At 38.7% G+C, this 16,353-nt stretch overlaps 1 protein-coding gene across 2 annotated transcripts in view; it reads left to right on the forward strand.

The window, feature by feature from the left end:
- Positions 1-16,353, forward strand: part of S1PR1 (sphingosine-1-phosphate receptor 1) — a 65,372-nt gene that overhangs the window by 12,869 nt on the left and 36,150 nt on the right. The window contains exons 2-3 of one of the 2 annotated variants that reach the window (XM_044004929.1): positions 7,695-7,836; positions 9,103-9,162. The gene's annotated coding sequence lies outside the window, so the exon portion shown is untranslated. The remainder of the gene's footprint in view (positions 1-7,694; positions 7,837-9,102; positions 9,163-16,353) is intronic. The other variant, XM_044004930.1, reaches the window with a different exon arrangement.

Raw genomic sequence — 16,353 nt, forward strand, 5'->3', positions numbered from 1 at the left:
AAAACAAAAACACGGATACACATTATATGGCAACAGCAACAGACAGAGATTAAGTCACACACAGGGCCAGGACCATTCACATGAGAGAGATGTGTACCATGGCAAGGATCTCAGTCTCAGTGGGGGTCTGAGTAGGGAAGTTTTATACTTAAAGATGAGCTTGTTTCAGAAGAGGTAATTAATGCCAGATAAGTGAGGGGGCATTCCTAATCAGACCCAGATGTGGTTGTGAAATTCTACAGATTGCTTATTGATACCAGACTTAGATGCAGAAGTTACCTAACAAAGACCAGAAATCAGCTGAGGATATGAATTTGTAATTGGGTTTTCCAGAAATGGATATTGGTGTGTAGGCACTGCAGTGGGCCTAGAGTCACAATTGTATGTTTGATATAGCATCAGAGTGAGTCAAAACAGTGCAAAAGTACAGGGTTGGGCAGCTAGGTGGCGCAGTGGATAAAGCACCGGCTGTGGATTCAGGAGGACCTGAGTTCAAATCCGGCCTCAGACACTTGACACTTACTAGCTGTGTGACCCTGTGCAAGTCACTTAACCCTCATTGTCCCCCCCCCCCAAAAAAAAAGGTACAGGGTGGCTGTTGTTGCTTATGTGTTTATGGTCTTTAGGATTATTTAGCTTAAGTGCCTACATATTGGAGTCCTATCACTTATAACTACAACATCAAACAATATATTTTAAAAATCACAATTATCACAGTGTGTTATGGAAATGTTTTCAATTCTGGGTGCAACATCTTAGGACAGTTATTAGCAATGTGAAGAATATCCATACAAGAATGATGAGTGTGACAAAGAGTTTGGACTCTGGCTAATCCCTCCACATTCTGCACTTGTGTTGATTGAAAGCCAAATGTAGGACTTCACATTTATCTCTATTAAATTTGGCCTATAATCCTAATCTGTTCAAAGATTTTAAAAATTCTTATTCTAACATGCAAATGTAGTAGCTATACCTCGCAACTTTATGTCAACTCAAAATTTACAATTATGCTATCTAAATCATTAACAAAAATGTTTAATAGAGCTAAGAAGAGATTCTCTGGGATACTCCAACAGAGACTTCTGTCCAAGTTGACAGGAAGCACCAGAAATCACACTGTAACCATTCTTCCAGTTTCAAGTGTACCTAACTGTGCTAATATCCTACCCACAGTTCTTCATGTTGTCCATAAAGATATTTAACCAATTTAACTATGCCATGTGTTCTACTTTTGAATCCTTTGCCTACTGGTTCTGTTATTGTTCCTATCTTGCCAGCCCTTAATGTTGATTCACCCCTTTTATCTGAGCAAACAGAGTTATTAGTGACTTGCCCAGAGTCAAACAGCTAGTGTCTAAGGTCATATTTGACCTCCTAACTACAGACCCTCTATCCTTCTTGCTGAACTGCTGGAAGAACTCACAAAACTATGTTTACCCAGCCATTATCCATTCTCCAGGCTCAATTGGTACATCATTGCTGGATGGCAAGCCTTTTTACTCAGTGTAACATTCCACATTCTTCTCAAGCTTCCAACACTTCTTTTACTCACCTTTCCCTCAGCAGATAACTTTCTCTCCCATCTTACTGAGAAAACTGAGAACTGTGGTCCTTGATGAGGAGCTATTTTATTGGCTATATTCTCTCTTTTCTTCACATCTCTGAGAGGTCTTTTCCTTTGACAAGGTTAACTCTACAATTTTTGCCTCCAAGCCATCTTTTCCCATCTTCTCCAGAAGTTAGCCCCAATCAATCAAATCATTCTCTCTGTCTCTGTCTTGGTCTCTACCCATTTGTCTTTATCTATTTGTCTCTGTCTTAGGCTCTATTTGTCTCTCCCTCTCACTCCTCCATGTTACTCTATATGGATTTTCCCTTTACTTTTATAACTACTTCTTAGCTTCCTTTGGTGATTCATAGTCTACCTCCTACCTGCCTTGTGGGTGTCCCTCAAGGTTCTGTTCTGTGCTGTCTTTTCTTCTCTTGATTTGTTTTCTCATCTGTCATGGGTACAGTTTTCATCTCTATACAGCTGATTCCCAAATCTATATGTTCATCCCTACTCTGACTCCCAAACTATATTTCTCCAACTGTCTGTTAAATCTTTTCACCTGAATAGCTAGGTGGCACAGTGGAAAGAGCACTGGTCCTGGAATTAGGAAGACTTACTAGCTAGTTGTGTGGCACTAGGCAAGTCACTTAACCCCATTTGCCTCAGTTTCTTCATCTGTAAAATGAGCTGGAGAAAGAAATGGTGAACCACTCCAGTATCTTTGCCAAGGAAACCCCAAATGGGGTCACCAAGAGTCAAACATGACCCAAATAACTAACCAACAAACAACAACAGCGGATAGAGTCCTGGCCTAGAATCATGAAGACTTGAGTTAAAATTTGGTCTCAGGGGGCAGGTAGGTGGTACAGTGGATAAAGCACTGGCCCTGGATTCAGGAGGACCTGAGTTCAAATCTGGCCTCAGACACTTGACACTAACTTGCTGTGTGACCCTGGGCAAGTCACTTAACCCTCATTGCCCCTCCCCCCAATAACAAGAAGAAGAAGAAGAACAACAACAAAAGTTGATTCTATTTCAATGTGAAATAAAATTTGGCCTCAGATATTTACTATCTGCGTGACCCTGAGCAAGTCACTTAACTTCTGTTTGCCTCAGTGTCCTCAACTATAAAATGGGGATAATAACAGCACCTACTCTGTGATGTTGCTGTTAGGATCAAATAAGATAATTTCTAAATTACTTAGCACAATGCCTGACAAATAGTAGGCACTAAATAAATGCTTATTCCATCTGCTTTTCCCTTCTCCTTCCCCCTTAGATATCCCATAAGACATCAGATTCAACATGGCTAAAACATAGCTTGTCGTCTTCCCCATTTCCCCAATCCTGCCCTTTCTCCCAATTTCTCTAATTCTGTGAAGTCAGACTACCTCTCCACTTACCCCAATTTGTAACTCCAGAGCCATCTATGAGTCTTCTCTCTTCTTCTCCCTTCATGCCCTCTCTCAAGTCTTATAGAGTCAGTCTCCCTCCACATATATCTCGTATCTGTCCCTTCCTCTCCATTTACTTTGTTACAACTATGACCTACACCCTTATCATCAGTCACCTGGCCTCAGGAGATAGAAACATGAGTGGAGAGAAAAGACAGGTATAAGTGGGTTAACTTCCCTTTGTGTGCTCTTCTCTCTGATTCATCATCTATATGACTCCCTAAGTAGGTTTCCTAAGGAATACATCTGACCACTTTCTTCCATCCTTAATGACTTTAAAGGCAGCATAAAACAGTGCATAGAGCACTGGCCTTAGGTTTAAATTCTGCCTCAAACATAATAAGTTTCCTTGTCTATAAAATGAAGGTACTGGACTCAATGACCTCTGAGGTCCTCTCTACTTCAAAACCCATAATTCTATGGTTCTTTATTGCCGCTAGGGTAAAATATAAACTCTTCAACTTCACATTTAAATCCACAGTCTCAATCCAACCTATCTTTCCAGCCTTATTTCATATCATTCTCTTTAACACACTTTACTTTCCACCCAAATTGTACTACCAGGTGTTCACAACTTAACATGTTTCCAACCCACTTCATTCAGCTAGGTGGTGCAGTGGATAGAGTGCTGGGCCTATAGTCAGGAGTACCTGAGTTCAACTCTGATCTTAGACACTAGCTGTGTGACTCTGGGAAAGTCACTTAATAACCCTGTTTGCCTCATTTTCATAATCTGTAAAATGAACTGGAGAAGGAAATGGCAAACCACTCCAGTGTCTTTGCCAAGAAAACCCCAAATGGAAGAGTTAGACACGACTGAACAATTCCCATCATTCACAGACTTCATCCTGCAAATATTTCTTAGCTGTAATGTACATAGGATATATTTCCTCCTCACAGATGCTATTTCTTTTATGAAACCTTCTCTAATCCCTCCAGTTGTTAGAGCTCTCTCTCTCCTCCCCCCCTCTCTGTCTCTTTCTGTTTCTCTCTGTGTGTCTCTTAATTGGCTTGTGTATACTTATCTGTATACACATTATATTCCTTGTGATGGAATATAAGCTCAATATAGGTAAGAACTTTATCTTTTAAAATTTTGTGGCCTCAGCAACCACATGGTGCCTTACCCGAAATAGGCACTTAAAAATTTGTTTGACTTAAATTTATTAGATTAAGATTGGTGGAAAATGTTTCTTCTGCCCCTTTTTCTTTTTCTTAACTAAATAATGTTTTCAATGTTCTTTTGACAGAGATCAAGTATTAACTAATAATAGTACTCAGAACCTAGAGGAGTTTTCATAATTACAGTATATTTATTTATGGGCACAGATACAATCAAAAAAATGAATTGAGTGGGTGCAGAATGCCTCTATAGGGAATCAGAAAAGCCCAATAATGATTGCATCATAGACAGCACGTAATCTTCACCCAAACAAGATTGTGATTGTGTGTACAAGAGGCCAGCAAATACTTGGCACTGATACATAAGTAATGGACTGGGAATTGGGTGAACAGTTTGGCCCCTTTCTTATGAGAACCTAATGTTTAGCATGAAGACAAAGGTGCATTTATAATAGAGTATGGATGAGAAAGATTGTGGGTGGGTGCTGTGGGTTTGTCTGTGACTCTAGCTGTCATTTTTCTTCCACAGTCTCTCTCCTTCTAGCTCTTCCTCTCCTTTCTTATCATCACTGCCCCCTCATTACTCCTTTTGTTCTCTCTTTTGATTTTCCAAGGTGGATGTGGAGGAGTGATGACAGACTGGATGGGTCTACTTTTAGACTAGTGTCTGTGTGCACATTAATTCATCAATATTTCATAATTTAGGTGATAAAAGCACCCCCTTTCTTGAAAGTGAAGGTTTATTAATGCCACGTGTGTACAGCTTAACCATGATTAATGTTAATGTGAGCTGAGGAGCTCAAGCCAGCTTCTTGAGTTGAGAACAGGCTGTGGTGTGCATCACTCCCTTTTATGCCTTAGTCCCCAAGCACCTTGGGAAAAAGGAGAAGGAAATCCAGTGCTGAACCAAAGCACCTCATGTGAGGATTATTGACCAGTATTAGGACTCTAACCTTAAAATCCTAATTCCTTCCTTTGCCTTAAATTTATTCTTTCATTGTTAATTAGGCCTTCTGTTCCCCAAGTGGAATGATGGAGAGAATGCAGATTTTGGAAGAGGAGGGTTTTAGAGTTTTATAAATGTGCATCTTGTTTCTTCTAAAATCTGGACCTTGAATTTCTTTGAACTAGGTTTAGATTTAGTCTGTGATTCTCATAAGGACATGTAATAGGATTACTGCTTCTTTTCATGTTTTTGACTCAAAAACAAAACAAAACCCAAACAAACAGCAAGTTTGGAAGATCCACCTTCCATTTGGCTAAGTAGCATTTTGAAAGGAACAGCTAGCTCTTCTCATCTGCCCTACAGTTTTACCTTCCTCACAAAATACCAGTAATTCCCATTTCTTTAGAGTCTTAAGGCTTGGGAAATGTTTTCTTCACAACAACCCTATGAGATAGGGTTATCAAATATTACCATCTTCATCTTATGGAAGGGGAAACTGAGACCTAAAGAGATTAAATGTGTTGCCTATGATTTCAAAAGTAGTATCTGATGCAAGATTTGAATGCAGATCTTCTTATTTCCAAGCTCAGCTATCTACTGTGCCACATTTCCTGTGACAATGAAAATACTATTCAGGCTATTCAGATGTAGAATGAATCCATCAGTGACCTAAATGTCTATGTCAATGTAAATATAAAATAAAAAGGCTGCTCAAAGGTCAAGAAACATCAAAGGTTGAAGACATGGATGCGCCTGCTGCTTGAACCTTGTTCTTTGTAACTGCCACTCCCAGGACATTGTCCCTACCCTTCTGTCCGTCATTTAGCTCATTGCCGTTTTAGGCTGACTCAGCCCTGTCTTCAAGGGCCAGAGTATTTCTTGGTATGTGTTGAACCAGTGCCAGACTATTGTTTCTTACTATTGTTGTCTGAAAAGACAACATGTCCTAGAGATGTGAAACAGGAAATGTCCATTTGTCCTTCTTACGGAAGAAGAAATTTTCCAGAGTCCATGTGCTGATGTAATTATTTAGAAGAATTTTTTTTCTTCTTCTACAAAACTCTCAATGGTTAGCGATTTGGAATAATTATGTTTGTTGTCAAAGGTAAAGCACCCAGTTTGATTGTCCTTTAGTGAAATACTGACTGCCCTGTTGTTGGCTGAACCGATTCTGTACATATTTTTAAAACACGATGCTTAATGTATTCATGTTGTATTATCTTGAACTTGCTTTGGAAACTTCTTAAGTTATTTCATGTGAGGGACATGTTGTAAGCTCCCCCCAAAGCAGAAATGATGTCTTCAGTTTCTTTTCTCTCCTCCCACAGTATTGAGTATTCTGTACACAGTAGGGCTTCAAAAAGTATTATTTACTACCTGGATCTTAAAATACACTGAAAATTTTCCATCGTAACTGATCTATTTCTTCTCTTGCTGCCCTACTTTCATGATAAGAGATGGAACACTTTAAAATCCATGGAAATAATCTACTGACAAAAACCAAAGGCTTAAATTGGGCTGAGGATGATATGATGGGTAATCTCACATATCTGGTTTCTACCGTTTTTCTGAGGATATGAGATGATCTATATATTCTTCTGAAGAAAGGAGATGGTAAAAAATGGACCCTCTTTTACTTCTACCTTTGATAGGGACCCCAATTCAATGTTGGTCCACATTAGGTCAAGGATTTTGGTAGCCACTTTATATAAAATAAATTTACTTCTTAGCTCAGGTATATCTTTTATGACTTTTGTCTCACTTATCCTGAGGTTCATAATGGATTTATGTTCTCTAATTTGTTAGATATCACGATCATTTCCCTTAATATCTATCAGATTTTTTTCTACTTCTAAAAGGCAACATAGATTCCTTATTTTTCTTCAGATAGTTTTGTAAAATCCCAGAAACTTTTCCTTCCAGTTAGAGTAAAATTCTCTTTAGTAGCTTTATTTTCAAAGTAAATTTGATCCTATTTTCTCTAAACACAATGTGCCCAGGCTGAATTCCAAAGTAGGCCTACAGAAGATGAACACTTGTTGCTCAGCCAAATTCAGGCTCTCTCTGCACAATACCAAAACAAGCCACTGAAAAGTAGAAAATTAAATCAGCCAAGTGTTTTGTCTGCATGGCCCCAAACAACCTGTTTTATTTGTTTTTTTCACTCAACTCTGTGTATGTGTGTGCACTTGTGTTTGTGTATGTATGTGTTACAAAACTTACTAAATCAACTAGTAATTTTTATATTGTATAATTGCAAATATAGTAAGAAGGACATGTAAACCATACTGAATTTAGCTTAAGAAGAAAAGACATTAGCTGAAGAGTGGGTGAAAAAAGGAAAACATCCATTTAAAAAACCCCAAGTAAAGCAAATAGTCGTCTTGTCTTTACAAGGAAGGGGAGTAGCAGGGACACTGAAATAGAAAGGAAGTCATATGTCAGAGGGCTCTGTGCACATTTTCCTGGAGTATTACCATGTCTGTGAATAAATGGAATCTGTTATTTTATCCAATCATAACATTAGTATTTTACATTTTTTAAACATTATACCTTAAAAATGATAATGTAATATAGTAACCCTTCCTTTTAAAGGGACTTGTTTTCTTGCTTCTAACAGGTTGAATTTTGTCCTTTTCGAGGGCTTCAAGAACTACTCGATTACTGTCAAAAAAAATATTGCTTGTAAGGGTCACACTGCTCATTAGCCAGAGGAGAGGTGCTGAATCATCCCAATGTGGTCCGGCTGGCAAAGAAGTATGGTAAGTCCCCAGCTCAAATTTGCATAGTTGGAGCACCCAGGTATGTGAAATTCAGGGCGGCCATTCAGTAGCACCTAATAAATGTGAGAAATATTTAAAAAAGAGTTCTGACATAGGACTCAGTGGAGGATTAGGTGAGGGATCTAGGAATTCTCAGCCTAGAATAAAGAATATTTTAGGGACACATGATTACTGTCTCCAAATATTTGAAAGGCCATTCAATGGATGACCTATTAGATTTAGTCTATGTGACTCCAGAGGACAGACCTAGACCCAGTTGGGAGAAGCTACAGGGAGGCAAATGTCAGCTCAGTATAAGGATGAATTTGTTAACAATTATAACTTTCTAAGATTGGAATGGTTTGCCTTCTAAACTAGTGGGCTCCTTGTAACAGGAGATGTTCAAGTAGGAGCTGCATTCTTTTATCAAGATGCTATGGAATGGGGCAGCTAGGTGGTGCAGTGGATAATGCACCAGCCCTGGATTCAGGAGGACCTGAATTCAAATCCAATCTCAGACACTTGACATGTACTAACTGTGTGAACCTGGGCAAGTCACTTAACCCTCATTGCCCCACAAAAAAAAAATAATAAGATGTTATAGAAAGGAGAGGACCTCTGAAGTCCCTTCCAACTCAGATATGCTGGGATTCTATGAATGTCCAATTTTTTATTAATTTCTTTTTATGCTTCAAATTTAAACCATGTATTCAGAAATGTAATTCTGCTTTGCCCCACTCCCCTTCCAACTTTCATAACACATAGATTTCCTTTTTTTGCATTGAGTTATTCTTGGATTTTCTGAGAATGTAGAAACTACAAATGAAAGAAATTATTTTGGAACTTAAACATAAATAAAGGCTTCTATCTAAGCTCCCTTCTGATAATAGTATCTAGGAAAACAGTCTTTATGTAAATATTTGGTATAGAATTAATCTTTCCCTTAAAACGTTTACACTGCCCAATAAATACACATTAGGGGATGTAATTTCACTGGAAAGTCACAATAAACATATAAAGCTTCTCAATGAGGTAGAAAGTGATCTTTTTGAAATGATGTCCTTGTGTAAATAAATGATCTTGTCTTAGCATGGCTTAAGTAAGTAATATAATTAAGGGTAAAAAGGATTACAGAATCTCAAAGTTAGATGGTACCTCAGTCGCTAGCTACTCCAATGCATACCTTATGAAAAGATCATATTAATATTTTGGGACTTGTTAATTATGTAAACATTTTGAAGGGAGAAATGGATGCTTTTGTTTCAGAAGGAGGATGTTGTTATCCCCAATTTTACAAAGTCTGAAAGATGAAAAGAAAACTCTAAGGTAAGAGCAAATTCTTTTTCATCCTAAAGATCTGCCTTAACAAATGGGAAAATCCTTTCTGAAATAGGAGTATACCTTCAAGTGACCTTTCCTTCTTAGAATTCACATATCATCTTTTTATGTCTGCCATTTATTCTGTCCCTGGTAAGCTTTTAGAAAGCAGGTACCATATTGGGATTCAGTTTTGTATCTTCCTCTGTGTCCAGAGAAAGCCCCAAGGTACTTAGTTACCATGTTAATTACTCAATACTCAAAAAGATTTGTGAGATCATTGGTTCTGGAGCTTCCTTTAACTCTACAGAGTGCAACCATTCCATCACTGCCCTTCCTCCTCTTGTCCATGTCCTCCTAAAAGTTCACTCAGGGGTTCTACCCAATATGCCAAAGGCCTGACTTTCTTCTGACATTGCGAGGAGTACCAGTCTACCTGTCATCCCTCACTCTCACCATAGAACTTGCCCATCTTCTCTCTCTGTCATACGTTATGCTTACTAAGCATCTAATACTTGGTTACTGAGTAAAGTGCTATAGAATATTAAAGCTAGAGGAAACTTTAGAGATCATCTAATCCAACCCCCTCATTTTGTAGATTAAGAAACTCAGATCCAAAGAGATGGGATTTGTCCAAGGTCATAGGACAGCCATAGGGAGATATAGATTTCTCTTTATTCTAATTCACATCTTGGTCTGTATCAGGCTGGAGGGTGAGCCTTTACCAATGGTTTGTTCTATCATACAGCTCTACAAATAGGTAAGGAATTATTGTTATAGAAGACTCTGTACTTGAGTACTTTAGGGAGCTGTAATTTTACTGGTGTACATAGCCTCTTCATTTATTCAAATCAGAACCTCTCTATGACTTGGTAACTGCTCTATAAGACTCATTTACATAAACATATAAAATTTGAGTGAGGAGATACTTCCACGTCATGAGACAAATTCATCTTCTCTGTTGAATATGTTCACTTGAGTTAGAACTAAGTATGAATTTAGTTTTTCCTTTTTGTCCTAATTTGATCATGTTATTCAGCTGCATTTAAAAATTTCTCACTGGGCCTTCCTATACAAAATTACGCAATTAATCTTTTTAGGGATATATGCACATTTTAAGTATATTTCAGTGATGCTTATTAGAGGATTTACTGTTGATGTTTAATGCTTACATTCCCTAAGTATAGGGCTATTCTAAAGCAGAGATACAGGGCTCAGGCTTTCAGACCATGTAGTAATTATGTTATTCATGTGTTTATACTGATAGCCATATGGAGCTCTGTCACAATTCTGTTTGATGTTACCTTTGTCTTATCCTGCTGGCCCCAGGCCAGGATACTGGGGAATTTGGTAGCTGAGCCTGAAGGTCTGAAGTGTAAATGAAAATACTATGCACCCCCCCCCCAAAAAAAGGGTGAAGAGATCGGAAGGGGGCAGGGTGCAGGAGAGCAAGATGAGATTCAGACCCAGCATAAGTCTTTCTCTGTTGAGGGGAAGTAGAACTGCTAAGGAAGGAGAGAGAGAAAGAGAGAGACAGACAGAGAGAGAGAGAGAGACAGAGAGACAGAGAGAGAGAGAGGAGAGAAGGAAGGAAGAAAGGAAGGAAGAAAGGAAGGAAGAAAGGAAGGAAGGAAGGAAGGGAGGAAGGGAGGAAGGGAGGAAGGGAGGAAGGGAGGAAGGGAGGAAGGGAGGAAGGGAGGAAGGGAGGAAGGGAGGAAGGGAGGAAGGGAGGAAGGGAGGAAGGAAGGAAGGAAGGAAAGAGCAAGTCAAGAACATTTCTTTTACCCTCCTTTGCCCTTTTAGAGATATAATTATTTTTATTTCAAAAACTGGGCCTTATATTCAAAGTGAAGTTTATCTCTTATCTCATAGTACATAATGATCCTTTTGTTTAAAGCTTTCCATAATCTAACCACCACTTACCTTTTAAGTCTTCTTTCACATCACTTCTCTTCAGGCATTCTGTTCCTCTAACTGGCCTGCCAGCTGTTGCCTTTATACAACATTCTGTCTTCCACAGGTGATCCCACATTCTGAAAGACACTCCTTCCTCACTTTCACTTTCTAGAAGCCCTATCACAGAAGTTTCAGGTACATTTTTCTCTGTTCTACTGTGAATATGGAAATATTTATTTTAGTTTGTGTTTAAGTTCAGAATTTTTCTAAAAACATAGAATCCCTGCCACCTTCAAACACAACTCAGGCTCCATTTTCTACTTAAGGCTTTTCCTGATCACCTCAGTTATTAGCACCCTCTTCTTTAGTAAATCAATCAGCAAACAACCAGGAAGTATCTTTGTGTGCCAGACATTGTACTAGTATAAGGACCCTCTTTGCCTATTTCCCTAATTCTCACAGTGGCAGACATGGTCCCCTAGAAGAACAAGTGACAACTATAACTTTCAGAATTTTAGGGGTAACCTCAAGGGGTTGGGTTTCTAGGACAGCTAAGTTCCCAATCAGTGCAAATAATGAATTCCATGGAGTGGTTGCATATATTTAAATTTGCTCTATTAGAAACTGAGTCAGGAAAACCTGAGTTCAAATCCAGCTTCAGATACTTGCTAGCTAAGAATCCTGGGAAAGTCACTTACCTTCTTTTTGCCTTAGTTCTGTCATCTGTAAAATGAGGATAGTTATAGTACCTACCTTCCTGGGTTGTTGTGAGAATCAAATAAGATAATAATTGTAAAGTGCTGAGCACAGTGCCTGGCATATAGTAAGTGCTACATAAATGCTAGCTATTACTTATTATTATTATAATTGTGTCAAATATGTTAATTGGTTTCAACCCAATGGAAGTAAGCAGTGTGAATTTGAAAAATGCTGCCTTTGTAGCCACTCGGTATTCTAACTAATCAGGACCTTACTGTACTGTTGGTCATGAGCCCCGCCCCCCCCTCATTTTATCCCCACTAAAAAATTTATTAGCTATATCTTATTTAAGTTTTGGGGAAAATTTTTTTCTTTTTTCTTTTTTTTTGCGGGGCTATGGGGGTTAAGTGACTTGCCCAGGGTCACACAGCTAGTAAGTGTCAAGTGTCTAAGGCCGGATTTGAACTCAGGTACTCCTGAATCCAGGGCTGGTGCCACCTAGCTGCCCCCGAAAATTTTTTTTTAAAAACCAAGAAGGTATATTAAGAACAGTTAGAACAAAACATTCCTCCAAAGCTGTGGACATATTACTCCATGCACACACAAGATTCCTGGACAGAGTGAACTCAAAATTCAAAGGTGGTGAGGCACACTTGGAGGGAACACTTGCGACAAAGGGGTATCTTACAAGTCCTGATCCTGGAAAATCTGTTCTCTCTTTGGGGAGTCTTTGTGAAGTGATATTGACAAAAAGAGCTAGAGACGGTGATAAAACACATGTAGAGATGCCAAAAGATCAGAAGCATCCATAAAGAGTGTCTGTTGTGTGGACATATACAATGGCCATCAGATTGTCTTGGCTGAAGTACTGACATTTATATAACACTTTAAGGCTGACAAAGTACCTTGCATGCATTATCTCATTTGAATTTCACAATAGTCCTGTGAGGAAGGTCCTACAGGTATTATCTCTATTTTACAGATGAGGAAATTGAGGCTCAGAAAGCTTAAATGGCTTGCCTATGATAAGAGAGCTGGCAAGTGGTAGGGTCCAACACCGATCAGTCCAGCATTCTATTCACTAAACCAAAACATGACACTGAAGAGACCATGATAATACAGAGGGTTTTGCATTTGATTTGATGGTGATTATGGAAGAAACACCAATCTGGCTGCAGGGTGACAAAATTTTCACCCATTGTTTCCCAAGTCATAGAGGGTTTTGTGACCTTTACTGGTAGACAGAGTAGAGTAGCCTCAATGATGAAATGACAAATTCTGCTGTTCTTAAATATGGAATTACAGGTCTTAGATAAGGCAGAGAAATGAGAAGATTGGGGTCCATTATTTTAGAATTTTTTTTGATAGCTTGGAATTGAGAGTCTGGATCTGTTTATATTATACTATTCTTCTATGGCATTAACATGTGAATCTGTGGAGCCTTACTAAATAAATCCTCCACTGAGTACCATCTTATCTGAATTTTAGAACTATTCTTTTTTTCTCTCTTCACTCTCCACTTTAGCCAGGTTCTCTCAGTTATCTTTATCTGAGCACTCCAGGCTAGCTAAGCTTGAGGACTGGTTCTTGTCTTTAAGGGAATGATATTTAAGCCAAAAGTTGACTTGGTAGGAGATTCTCTTTTTCTAGCCTCCTTGCCAGGATTCCTGACACTGCTGCCCAGACGGAACCTACACTAAGTGCTGCCTTATCCTTCAGGTGATAACTGTGTACTTGGATTCTGCAGTCCTTTCCTGTTATGACCTAAGTGCACTTATCCTCAATCTGAATTGTTCACCCAGTTGTAGAATTGTAGTTCTCCTCCTTTATCACTAATTTTTGCCTGTTGCCATATTCTCAGTCCTGCTTCAGCTGCCCTAGTCTTGACTCCTTATCATGTATACACAACCTACTCCTGTCTATAGCCCTGGCATGACATTGGAAAATTTTCTATTAGAGAATGAAATTTCATAATTAGTTGTTACTTAAGTGAAGCTTTTAAAACTGAACAGAAAAAATTCTCATCTTTCCTTTCCTTTCCTTGCCTTTCCTTCTTCAGCCTTCTGCACCATTTAATGCAACTAAAAGAATCCCCATAATTTGTGTGTGGGTATATTTCATCTTGGAAAAGACACTTATAAAATATATCACTCAAAACTTTCTTTAATTTCTTTTCTTTAGCTTTGTAAATTTCTTTAAATTTCTAATTTTAAAAATCTCTACTTTGAGGACATCTCTGGAAAACATGTGAAACTTTGTGCGCATTCAATGTGCAGGCCGAACGGCCTGATATTTTAAGAGTTCCTGTGACTAGAAAGGTATGGAAAGTCTGACCATGATTTATATTGTTTGCTGACTTCCTGAGTCAGCTTTCCCAATGCTGTTCCATTTTAGTCATATCTGAAACAAAGCTCATTGGTTTTTTGTTTTTTTAATCAGGACCCAACTTACAACAAACCATGTATTACAGCATTGTTGTTTGCCCTTTATACTTGATTTTTACATCATTAACACAAGCAACAGCTTTTTTTCCCAAGTGCTTATCAAAAGTTCTGCAAGTTTTTCCGGTTTGGTCCAATGTAAAAATAAATTGACTTGATCTAAATAATTTATTATATGCCAGTTCTGTTATAATCAATGTCTACATCAAATAATTTGAAAATCATCATGGAATAAAGAATAGAGATAGCCATTGAGTCAGGAAGAATTGGATGTACATCTCATTGCTTATACTTATGAGGTATGTGACCCTAGGCACATCTTTTAATTTAGCTCCCCCAAACTATAAGTTGTAAGACTATAAGTTGCAAAAAATATGTAGGTCTGAAATGTAGAAGGAAGGATTCTTTTGTTTGTTTGTTATTTTTACTGGAAGATCCCTAACCAAAGAAATAACAGGTTCAGACAAAAGAAAAACCATGTTAAGTAATGTTATAAAAAGCAGCATGAGATAGTGGATAGTTTTCCTTTGGAGTAAGGGGAACCTGTGCTCATGTCCCACCTCTGACATACACTGGGACAAGTTGCTCAACCTCAGAGTTCATCAGGTAACTTTCTAAGACTAAATTGGAGAAAAAGTTACCATTGGTAGAGAAAATCCCTATATGATGATGAAATCAGGTCCAATAAAAAAAATCCCCCCAAACTATTATATTATTTATTGTCTTATTACCAATTTTTTCTAGAATGATTTTATTTTTTGAATGTATTCTTAATACTTAATACTACTTTTTATTGCTTTCTTCTTAGTTTGGTATTTAGCAATGCTAGTTAGCCCTTACATACTTTTTCCTGGTCTATACCACATTGGACAGCATGCCTTATTCTAGCATTCAAGTACAGAGAAATATGTGATATTCCACAGCAGACATGTCTCAGGGATGGTTTTTGTTTGTTTGTTTTATTTGTGGGGCAATGAGAGTTAAATGACTTGCCCAGTGTCACACAGCTAGTAAGTGTCAAGTGTCTGAGGTCAGATTTGAACTCAGGTCCTCCTGAATCCAGCGCCAGTGCTTTATCCACTATGCCACCTAGCTGCCCCCTATAGAATAATGCAACACAGAAACACCCCCCCCCCAAACTCCCCCAAGAAGTTCATACTGTTTTTAGTACTGGTATTGGTCCTTATGGACAGAGCCACATTCCACTGCTATGTCTGTGTTTAACTCTATCTTTTCCCTCAGAATAGAAAATTTTTGTTCATTATACATGTTTGTCACACTCTCCCTTGTCTATCTCCGTGATGGGGGAAGGGAAAGAGACAAGGGGCATGAAGTATCCATGTATCTACCATTAACCTAGTGGAGATCACACAAGAAACTGTCCCAAAGAGACCAGAACCAGACAAGAAAGGAAAAACAGCTGTAAGACAGTCTGAATTTGCGGCAAGAGAAAGATAACTTTGATAAGCAGCCTATGGGTTCAATTAACTGTGAGTCCCAGGAAGGGCCAGAGGCAGTCATATCTGTGTTAGCATCATCAGCAGCAATGAGCTGTCAGGATATGAGCAAATAGGTAGAATCGAGAATCCAAGGCTAAAGTTTAGACCAGGAAACCTAGAGAACAGGCAGGTTCTCTAGGCACTGAGGAAGGAAGACACTGAGTTTGAGCAAAAACATGACCTACTTTTTTACATTCAGTAATTAGAACAACTCTTACACATCCCTGCCTCCTGTTAAACCACAGGTGTGAATGGTATCCACTCAACACCTTGGCACGAACAAATGATTCAATCTCAGAAATGGCTGTGGTTTCCTCAGTGGAAATGATTCCAAAGAAGATGCATTATTATTGATCTTGCCAGTGGACCTACGGACCACTGGGCCTTTCCATATGACTTGCAACTGAAACCTCATTCATGTGTTGTTTTTCCCTTTTAGAATGGGAGATCCTGGGGCAGCTAGGTGGCACAGTGGATGGAGCACCGGCCCTGGAGTCAGGAGTACCTGAGTTCAAATCCGACCTCAGACACTTAACACTTACTAGCTGTGTGACCCTGGGCAAGTCACTTAACCCCAATTGCCTATCTAAAAAAAAAAATGGGAGATCCTTGAGGCAAGGCTTTGGCTTCCTTTTCTATATGTATTTCCAGTGCTTTGACCATAG

The sequence above is a fragment of the Dromiciops gliroides genome, chromosome 4, assembly GCF_019393635.1.
Source record: "Dromiciops gliroides isolate mDroGli1 chromosome 4, mDroGli1.pri, whole genome shotgun sequence".
In the NCBI taxonomy this organism is placed as follows: Eukaryota; Metazoa; Chordata; class Mammalia; order Microbiotheria; family Microbiotheriidae; genus Dromiciops; species Dromiciops gliroides.